This window comes from Lactuca serriola, chromosome 8 (genome assembly GCF_051521515.1).
Source record: "Lactuca serriola cultivar US96UC23 chromosome 8, Lser_US96UC23_V15, whole genome shotgun sequence".
Lineage (NCBI taxonomy): Eukaryota > Viridiplantae > Streptophyta > Magnoliopsida > Asterales > Asteraceae > Lactuca > Lactuca serriola.
In genome coordinates, this window is record NC_136415.1 from 235,000,594 (window position 1) to 235,012,220 (window position 11,627).

Here is an 11,627-nt window from a genome sequence, read left to right on the forward strand (position 1 = left end):
ATGAAAAATGTAAATTGTGATAGGGACAAGCTTGATAAAGAAGTTAGGTTGTTACTAGCACAAAGAAACATTTATTGTAACTCTGCTAAACGTTTATATGCGAAGTTAACTGCTTTACATCATTCATCTGAGATAAGCAAAGAACAACATAGGAAACTACTACCTTTTCTTGAATTTGAAAGCGAAAAAGTTGATGTTGTTTCTTATGATTGTGAGAATACTATTGCTCAGTTTGACAAAATACCTGATGATAGGTTCGCATATGGTATTGTCAAAATTGATGAATTTTTGAATGCGAATGAATTGGTTAATATTGTTAATGAAAGCTTGACAATGAATGAACAAGTGAAAATATTGAAGAAAACTGAAACTTCAACTCTTGATTCTCAACACAATTATGTTGATGTCGATGACAAATCAGATAATGTGAGTGAAATCAGTGAGATCGAAGAGGAAGAAGAGGTTGATTGTTCTCAACTGTCTATCATTAATATCACATCTAAGGTCAAAGGTAAAGAAATTATAGTTAATTCGATAGTAAATGATGAAAATGATAAACCCTCTACTTCGCAAACTTATGACTTTGACAATGTGGAAGTTGAAAGTTGTAAGTCAGATGACACTGATAAGACGAAGAAGAAGTGAAAGATTCACATGAATCACCTCAACGTGTGGTTGTTAATCAGGTGTTTGGTGATACAAAAGAATTTGACAAAGTTCTTAATGACAAAGGTGCACATTATTTGGAAACCAACACTATGGTCTTTCCGAATTTTACATGCACTATTAACACGATTTTTCCAAATCAAGTCTTTGTCACAATTGGAAATGTTGAGAAAATCAAGCCTGAATTCAACCAAATGGTTGAAAATGACAACAAAAGGTCAACTACTGAAGGTTTCTTTGCAAATCAAAATACAGTAGAAAACAATTTAACCCAAAACTCTTATGTTTTTCAACACCAAAAATCATCACAAAAATGGGTGGTTAAAAATGAAAAAGAAAATATAGTTTTTGAAAAAGATGAAAAACCAAAGATGGAAGTGAAATTGAATTCTCATGAATTTAAGTTGATGGTTGGAAAGTATTCAAAAGAAAACAATGTTTCAAAAAGAAAAGCAAGAAAAGCAATCTTTTGGCAAGTTGTGTCTAATGATAAACCAAAAGTTGCGAAAGTACAAATTACAAAAACAAAATCATCAAAATTTCTATGAACAAATAATCAAAAGGACACAAGTTTTCACATACCGATATATTCTGTTGACAAAATTTCAATGAAAAATAAAGATGAATTTGTTCGAAAATTTGACAACATTAGAAAATTTGAGACTTCGCAAAATTTTGTGAATACTCATAAGTTTCAAAATGTTAGAAAATTAACAAATAATTCACCAACTTTGAATGTCAAAACTCAAACAAAACCAAAATTTTCACCCAAACAACCAAATTTTCCAAATCCTTCGATCACAAAACCAACTAAAGTTTCATATACAAAAGGAAAATCTGATGTATATACAATCAACAATTGGCTTGAAGGGCGAGGAAAACAATACCAAAATGGAAAGTTTACAAAGAAACAGATCAAGACTGCATTCGACAAGTTTGTGAATGAGTCTTCTACTGGTAGTTCATCATCTCATGATTCGCAAGTTCCAGTACAAAAGTGGAAACCAATTGTGAAAGTTGCGAAGGTTGTGAAGGATGAGGTAAAAGTCAATGGAAATCCAAAACTATCGAACAACTATATTTCAATATCTAGACTTGATGATGTTGATTTAATTGATAATGTCACAAACAAAGTGAAAACGTGGTTTTTAAATTCAAAGAATTTGTTCAGTGCTACTAATGAAGGACCCAACAAATCTTGGGTTCCTAAATTCTTTCATTAAATACAGGTGATATGTGACGAGCAATATGATGCGAAATGGTATATTGATAGTGGTTGCTCTCGTCACATGACTGGAAGAAAGGAAAACTTGCGAGATTATAGAATCTTGGAAAATGCAGGAGTAGTCAAGTTTGGAAACAATCACAAGTGTCAAGTGAAAGGTTATGGAAAAGTCACAAATGGAAAATTCACAATTAACCAGGTTGCTTATGTCGAAGGTCTTCAACATAACTTGATTAGTGTTTCACAACTTGTTGTGGGTATTGGAAATCAGGTTGTGTTCAATGAAGAAGGAAGTATCATTTCAAAAGTAGAGACAAATAAAGTACTTCTCAAATCTAAAAGATATGGAGACATGTTCACTCTCGAAATCAAACCAATTGTGGGCAAACCTGCAGTGTGTCTATTGTCGAAGGCCTCTAATGATGTTAGCTGGCTTTGGCATAGAAGATTGTCTCATTTGAACTTTCGCAGTATTAACAAGCTTGTCACTGAAGATTTAGTTCGAGGTTTACCAATGCTAAAATTTGACAATGATACTTTGTGTGCAGCTTGCGAACAAGGAAAACAACATAGAAAAAAATGGTACATGGGTATTCTTTCTCAGGTGGATTCAAAAATCGTGGAACCATTGGAACTTCTTCACATTGACTTATGTGGACCGTCGACTGTTGCTACAATCAATAAAAAACGGTACATTTTAGTTATTGTTGATGATTTTTCTCGATTTACATGGGTATTCTTTCTCAGGTTAAAATCTGAAGTTGCTCAGAAGATGATTGATTTTATCAAAATGATTGAGATGAGTCTTAAAAAGAATGTTCGTAGAATTAAAAGTGACAATGGTTCCGAGTTTAAAAATCAAACGTTGGATTCATTTCTCACAACCAAAGGCATTTCGCATAATTTCTCATCCCCATACACTCCACAACAAAATGGTGTTGTTGAAAGAAGAAATAGGTCTCTATGCGAAGCAGCAAGGACCATGCTAACATATGCAAACTTACCTCAATATCTTTGGGCTGAAGCTGTGTCGACTGCATGTTTTACTCAGAATCGTTCTTTCATTCATCGAAGATTCAATGTTACTCCATATGAAATACTCAACAATCGAAAACCTAATGTAAAATTTTTCCATGTTTTTGGTTGCAGGTGTTTTATAATGAATCTAAAAGATAATTTGACCAAATTCCAAGCTAAAGCTGATGAAGGCATATTCTTAGGATATTCGCAAAATTCAGTTGCTTATAGAGTGTTAAACAAGCGAACCAGAAAAGTTGAAGAAACTTTCAACCTAACCTTCGATGATTACTATCTTAAACAAACAGATAATAAATTTGAAAATAAATCAATTCTTGTTGATTCAGATACTCAAATTGAAAATTCAAATATCAATGATTTTGATTATGACTTAATTTTTGGAATACCTGACAGGGCAATTGATGCGGAAGTTCATGCTCCTGATAATCAACCATCGGAATCCTCACAACATACTGATGATTCAACACTTACTTCGAATTCAATATCTTGCGAAAGTGTGCCTGATGTTCGTATGGAGGGAGAGCAAACTTTCGAGGGGGAGAATGAAACTATGAATCATCAAATTGAGGGGGAGCATTCGCAATTTCAACAGGAACATCATTTTGAGGGGGAGCATCAAGATGAACATCATGTTGAGGGGGAGCATGATGAAACAGAGAAAATTAATCTTGATGAAAATGATGAATTTCATGAATTAAATGATAATTTTTCTGTTGCAGGATCTGAAAATGAAGATATGTACGAAGATGCACCATTGGAATTCAATCCTGATTTTCCTCCACTTGAGAAATGGACAATGAATCCCAAAGAACAGGTGATTGGGAATCCACAAGATGGTGTGTTAACAAGAGCTCAAATCCGTACGAAAAATGAGGTACTGAATGCGAATCAAGAATTTTGTATGTTTAATGTTGTTATTTCGAAAATAGAGCCAAAAACAGTAAAGAATGCTATGGAACACTCAGATTGGGTTGTTTCTATGCAATCTGAACTGGCTAAGTTTGAACGAAACAAGGTTTGGAGATTAATTCCTAAACCTCCAGATATTTCGATTGTCGAATTAAAATGGATTTTCAAAAGTAAAACCAACAAAGAAGGCAATATTATTCGAATAAAGCTAGACTAGTTGTTAAAGGCTATTCGCAACAAGAAGGAATAGACTATGAAGAAACATTTGCTCCTGTCGCAAGACTCAAAGCAGTTCGCATATTTTTAGCTTATGCAGCTCATAATGACTTCGATGTTTTTCAAATGGATGTTAAGTGTGCATTCTTAAATAGAGACCTAGAAGAAACAGTTTATGTTGAACAACCACCAGGATTTATAAATGAGGAACATCCTGATCATGTCTACATACTAGACAAAGCAGTTTATGGGTTAAAACAAGCACCAAGAGCCTGGTACGCAACACTTACAAATTTTTTGAAACAATCTAAATTTAAACAAGGATCAGTTGACCCCACGTTATTTCGCAAGAAATTTGGGAATCATCTTATGCTTGTTCAAACTTATGTTGATGATATTATTTTTGGCTCAACCGACCCAGCATTGTCTACTGAATTTGAAAATCTCATGAAGAGTAAATTTGAAATGAGCATGATGGGAAAAATTAATAATTTTTTTGGTTTAAATATAAGACAGAACAGGGATGGAATTTTAGTCAACCAAGAAAAATATACAAAGAGTCTGCTTGAAAAGTTTGGAATGACAAACAACATGAAGCTTAGAGTACCAATGGCAGTGGGAACAAGACTAACTCCTTCGTTCGATACTCCTGGTGTTGATTTAACTCTTTATCGAAGCATGGTAAGGTCTTTATTGTATTTAACTGCAAGTAAACCTGATATTATGCTTTATGTATGTAATTGTGCTAGGTATCAAGCTAATCCCAGAGAACCTCACTTAACTGCTGTGAAAAATATTTTTCGCTATCTTAAGGGGACAATTTCGTTAGGACTTCGGTATCCTTCAAAATCGGGATTCTTCATTCAAGCTTTTTCATATTTTGATTTAGGAGGATGTACTTTGGATAGAAAAAGTACAAGTGGTGGATGTCAACTATTGGATGGAAAATTAGTGAGTTGGCAGTCGAAGAAGCAAACTTGTGTTGCTATATCAACTGCTGAAGCTGAATATATTTCAACTGCTGCTTGTACTTCACAAATTATTTAGATTCAGAGTCAACTTCGAGATTATGCCATAAATATGAAAAATATTCCTTTGTATTGTGATTCTCAAAGTGCAATTCGCATTTGTCATAATCCAGTACAACACTCAAAGACAAAACATATTGCTCTTCGATATCACTTTATCAAAGATCATGTGGAAGATGAGAATATTGAAGTACATTTTGTTAAAACCACTGCACAACTTGCTGATATTTTTACTAAACCTCTTGATGAAAAATCATTTGTGAGAATTTTAGCAGGTTTAGGGAAGATCGATGCGAATTCACTGCCAAAAACAATCACTCAAGAATGAAAGGTCTATTCAGCAGCTCTGAATAAGAATCATTCAAAAGTTACTGTGCGTTAAGCGGCTTCGCATTGATTCGCATTCACATATTTGGTAACTGAGGTTCAATTTTGTTCTTTTCTGTTTTGCGAAAAAGACAAAAAAAACCAAAAATATTTTCATTTGTTTGTCTATTTTTTTTTTTTTGAAAAATTCAAAAACAACAAAAAGATTTTCTTTTATTTTGTCTTTTATTTTCGAAAAATATAAAACTCAAAAATATTTTCTTAAGATTGTTAAAATTAGATTTAGTTTTTGTTCTTTTATGTTTGAAAAATACAAAATCACAAAAATATTTTTCTTTTTAACTTTGTCAAGAGCAAAATGTGCGGAGGTCATGCTTATGTTTCTATGGGAAGGTATCATTTCTTTCAACTATGTACTAGTTAGGATGTCCCTAGAAGCATGCTGCAGCATGTTGACCCAAGCCTCATATGACTCTATGTGTGGGAAACGAAAGCCTTAATGAAATTATCTTATGAAAATTTCTTCCCAATCAGGCTTATATTCGCATCAGTCAACAGAGCTACCTTACTCTTCTCAAATGAGTAAAGAGTTTTCTGTTTGTTCCACAAATAACAGAGGTATATTCGATCCGATAACCAATCTTTTTCATCACAAAATTTCTTAACACGATGCACACACAAAGACACATGTCCAAGAGGTCATTTGATTAAACCAATCGTGATTTAGACATGTCATCATTCTGTGTTAATGATCTTATTTCATGAGTCCGTGAAATAAGTAAAACCCATAAACTTCGCAAGATAAGGAATTGACGAGGAACTATGTTCCAGATTTTTACGAAACACTTGTTTCTGTACCTGATATTTCATATACCCCAAATTATATTCATTCTTATGAGTGATCCTGATCAAATTTTCGAAGCCCACGAAGTTTGTTTCCCAAAAGGGTCCATCACTTAAATTTTTTTTTTTGAATATAATTTCCGTGTGAGTATATGTCTGAAATCCTTGTCACTTTTCAAAAATAATCCAAAGAAATCTTGTCCCTGAACACAATGTTCAAACAAGTAATTTCGGTTACAATTACTCACCTTATGTTTAGGTTGATATGTAACGAAATTCGCAAACTACCATATTAAGCCTATAAAAGAAGCCTTTCGATACTTATCTATAAGTATTCGATTGTATGTCATGGGAAAATGCGAAAGCAATTGATTACCTCTCTTGGTAATTAATGAAGTAACCTTTGCCCGGGGTTTTACTGCTTTGTGTCAATAAATTTTGACATCACAGAATCCAAATTTTTTTTCTTGCTTCTTATCTTATTTCTTTGAATCACATACACTCACGAAATCCTTGAGGTTCTAAGTAATACCAACTTAGGCTGAAGATTTTGCAAGACTCGTAAATGACTTTGTTTAGAATCCCATAAAAGAAAGAGCCCAACCTCAATACCGAAGAGTCTTCTTTCACACAGCTGTACTCATGAACAGTTTCCAGTAACCGTTGGCCCTAGTTCCAAGGCACTTTATGAGGCATGATCATTACAACGGCTATTGATTGCAAGTTTCCAGGAACACATAGCCTACTCTATTTTTGGAAACGGTGCATCTTTGGGATTAACATATAAAAGGGATAATCTTTTATGAGAATCGTTACCCGATTCAAAATTCTCAGACAAACAAAAAGCCCTAATTTTTCTTTCAAGAAATTTCTCAGATTAACAATGGTTGCTACTCAATCAAACACAGAAGAAGTTATTTCAGAGTCCCTCATGAAGATTCAAAGCACAAATTTTCAAGTTGATCCCAATGTCTCATCTTACCCAGACGAATTGAAGATGTTGATCGTTGCACTGAAAAGATCAGCATTGTCAACTGCTATGTTCAATTCATTCCCAGTTCCTATGACTTGGTTGTCAATGGCAACATCAACTGCATCATACAACTATGCAACAGATGTGATAACCTTCAACCTGGTGAATAATAAGAGGGTTCGTCTTACCAAGAACATGTTCATCGACTTCTTGAAAATTCCTCATAACCCACCGTTTTTTAAGCCAACTAACTCACAGATTATCTTCATGTTCAATGAGATGGGACATCAACCCACTCTTGAAAAGATAAGTGATTTCAGGAAATCAAGCTTACCCTGCATTTGGAATTTCTTGTTTGGAATTTTTCTACAATGCTTGACTGGAAGGAGTGTTGGTCTAGACAGAGGAAGAATGGAGGTTTATGCAATGGTTATGGGACTTTACTACGATCTCGGTGTAGATTATGGAACTCAACTTTGGAAGGAATTCAACAATAGCTTAGAAAACACCAGTGTTGATAAGGGGATTTCTTGTGCAAGGTACTGGAGTTTGATATTGGAAAAGGTATATGCGAAAGAAGGAATTCAAGTTCCTAAAGGAGAAGATGTTGCAGAGTTCTCTTTGTACCAATTTCCCAAAGTTGTTGTTGATGATGCGAATATATTCACAAGTGTTGCAAAAATTCCTGATGCAATGCTTAGCAAAGTGTCCTCTACTCACAAGGTGTTAGTTCGATACATGAAGACTTTTGATCCTAATGTGCGAACTGGAGTGCTACTTGAAGTCAGTGGTGAGTCATCCAAGAAGAAGAAGAAGACTAAAAAGGAGGAAAAACCCGAATCTCCAAAAATATCAAAGGCTGAAGAGGTGGAGAAAGTTGAGTCTTCTACCAAACTTGAGAAGGAGATCATACCTACTAAGTCAGGGGTATTGAAGAAGCTTCGCAAGTTGTCACATAAGATGATTGCCTCTCCTACAATTCGCAAAACTGAAGTGAGTAGTAAGGGGGCTATGTTTAGAGAAATTTCGGCTCCTATTTCTCCTATGTCAAAGAAAAGAAGAGCTCGGGATGTTGCGAAGCATATCACAAAGAAGCTGTACAAGAAAAGGAAGATGATTATTCGCAATGAGTCATTAGACGATGAAGTGGTTCCTGAGACTCCACCTGTTTCAATGGTAAACATCTCTCTTCCCATTACTTCGCAAATTTCCACTACAACAACCATTCCACTCGAAGTAGTCACTAGCAAATCAGTTCATGAGGAGGTACTTAATTCTGATATGGTTGTTAACGTATCTAATACGGGGACACCTATCATGAATGTTCAACCTACAATGCCAATCTTTTTATCTACTTGATTACCACCATTCACTCTCCCGAATACAAATATAACCACATCATCAATCTTTGATCATCCTTTACAAAATCCCTTCACTAGATTGTCTCTTACACAATCCCCTGAAACAATACAACCTATATTTTCGCAAGCTCCGTCTGATGAAGAAACCGAAGGAGGAGGTTTTGGAGGTTCATTTGAAGCTTTACACTTTGATTCAGAGAAGGAGGAAATCCCTAATCATATGCTTATGTCAGGTAAGCAATTTAAAATCCTGAATCGAAAGTTGAATGCAATCATTCAATCACAAGCTGATTCTGGTACAAAGTCTTATGTATCGGGTTTGGAGGTTGAAACAATGATCAAAGCTGTAGAAAAAAAAGAATAACTGCGAAATTTGATACTTCCAATAAGAATAATGAGCTTCGCATTCAAGCTCAAGGGAAATATTTTGATGGTGTTGTAAAATATTTGACAATTGTTACAAAAGAATGACATGTTCTTTTCGTACAAGATGTGAAGAAAGTCCGGGAAGATGTTAACTTCAAGATTGAGGAGTTAAATAAGGAGATTGCAAAAGAGCTTCAAGAGCTTAATTCGCAAAACTTGGACATGCAAAAATGTGTTGATGTTGTTGCTGATGCACTTACCAAGATTGCTACTGATTATCAATCATCTGCTCAAATTATCGAAGCCAAGCACAAAGAAGATAAGGAGCAGTTCGCAAAATTAATTCAGTTGGTGACTAAATTAAAAAGTTGTGTTTCCAAGCCTTCTCAACAATCAATTCTTACTGCGGAATTTTTAATGCTTAAATTCAACACTTTGGAGCAAGCTATTCAGAAGGCATTGGCCCCGATTACAAATTTTACTTCCGTTTTACCGAAGAATGTCCCTTCTGTTTTCACAGAGGTGCAAGGGGGAGAAAGAAAAGGAAGTAAAGAGGATGATGTGAAAACTGTTGGAAAGATACATTCAACTCAGCTTAAAACAACTTTGCTTGTACTCACGAAACCAATTCCTTCAACAATAGTAACAACAAAGCCATTTACAAAGCCAATTCTTAAGGGAATTACAATTGGTCCAACAAAAGGAGGGAGTTCGAGTGCAAAACCTCAAACAGTGAATATTGGAAAAGGTAAATAGGTGGTTTATGAAAAGTCAAAAGAAGAAAAGAAAGCAGAGGTTGAAGCAGAAATGGAAAAACAAAGACAGATTTGGAGCATTCTAAGGCAAAGAGCAAGTGATCCACCAACTTTGATCAAGAGTGGTCCTGCGAAGTTGTATTCATTCGAAACCATCGAATCCAAAGTCTTGGGAAATCACTTGTACGATTTTGAGAAAAATCCTAGAAGAAGTTATGATATTGCAAATTCAGACAGATGCCAACTTGACTTCCCGATAAACGAAATGATGTTTATCAATGGGCAGTACAAGATCAGTGAAAAGTCTGAAAATGCTGATGAATACACTTACATGAAAATCAGATTTCATGCTGTACTTGCGAAGGATCAAGATGAAGTTTGGTATTTGATGAAGATAAAGAAAGTGCTAACTATCAAGAAGGATGAGATGTTCGAGAACATGTTACAAAATTTTCGATACTTCGTTGTCCGGGCAGATAACAAGCCTTTCGATTTTACCATTGCTGACTTTCCCTTAATGAATCTAAATGATCTCATTTAAGTGGCTCTTATCCTGAAAGATATGGAAGAAAACAAGCTCAAAGGATATGATACTGATGTGTTCAGATTTGGTTTCGCATATATCAAGATATCCATAGATAACTATTATGATTGTTTGGCTTTAACTAATGAAGAACTCGCATCAGGTCTTGGTAGAAAAGTCACGGTTCCTTGGGAATCAACCCGTACCTTCCGAACGAAGGCAATGTTGGATGGTTTGGAGAAGAACCAGAGGATGATCATCCAATCCCTTTGAATGATCACCATGCTGAAGACCTTTCGGACGGTGCTAACTCCGAACCCGAAGTTGAGAACCTACCCCCGGTATCTCCTATTCCAACTCCTAACCCTCGTCCAACTTTTCATGGCCCGACGCCTCCTTGGGTAGAATGCTTGGAAGCATGGAGCGAAGAGCAATATCAACCGATGTCGTTTAATGGAGACCAAAGCTTCTACAACATAAGCGAAGGAATCTCAGCAGACAGAATTCTTCCAATTCTGGTCCGTAGGGTTGCCTGAAACGAGATTCAGGGCAGGACGGCTCTCCATCGCATCACAGAGGTTGATGCCAATGCAGGAATGCATACCATACGCAGCAATCACCTTTAACACACTCATGAGAGATCCGAGAGAGACCACGAGACCCTGCTACAAGCACTAGCTGAAACACGAGTCGAAGTCATAGAGCTCTGAGTACGCCAGAGGGTGTACGAAAGACACATGCTAGAAATGGAACGTCAATTGGCTGAACTAAGAGTTCACCAGAGGGATGACCTTCGCCAGTAGGAAATGATTTATTTTCCTTCCTTGTTTTAAAGGAGTCGTTTTCCTGTTGATGTCCTATGTGGCATTTTTCTATGAAACTATCTTGTACTGTAAGTACTTTTAGTTAGGCCTTTATGCGGCCAAAACTTTTCTACTCCGGATATGATGTAAGACATTCTACAAGGTCAATTTTCTCAAACTTATTACGTCATGAATATCGATAAGGAAAGTTGGATAACTTCTGTGTCACTCTTTGTTCAAATACTTTCATCATACTTTCGTTGGGGTCTATCTGAAACTCACTCTAGTCAAGTTATTGGACTAGGGTAATTTAACTCAGGGATCATTACCAATTCTCTTTCAAAGGTTGGATCATGTTATTCACCAACCAATGGTACCCCCAGTTTGGACGACAAAACGTATTGTGACCATTCTACGAACGTATTGTGACCTTCATATCGACGCCGCTACATTCCAAGCCGCGATAACAGCTGCCGTGACAGCTTTCCTTGCACACCTCAACTCTGTCAACGCAAACAAAACTGGCAAAGGAGTTGAAAATTCCGATCGTTGTACCGATCCGGGAAGCCAACAAATGACAACAGTCACGGACTT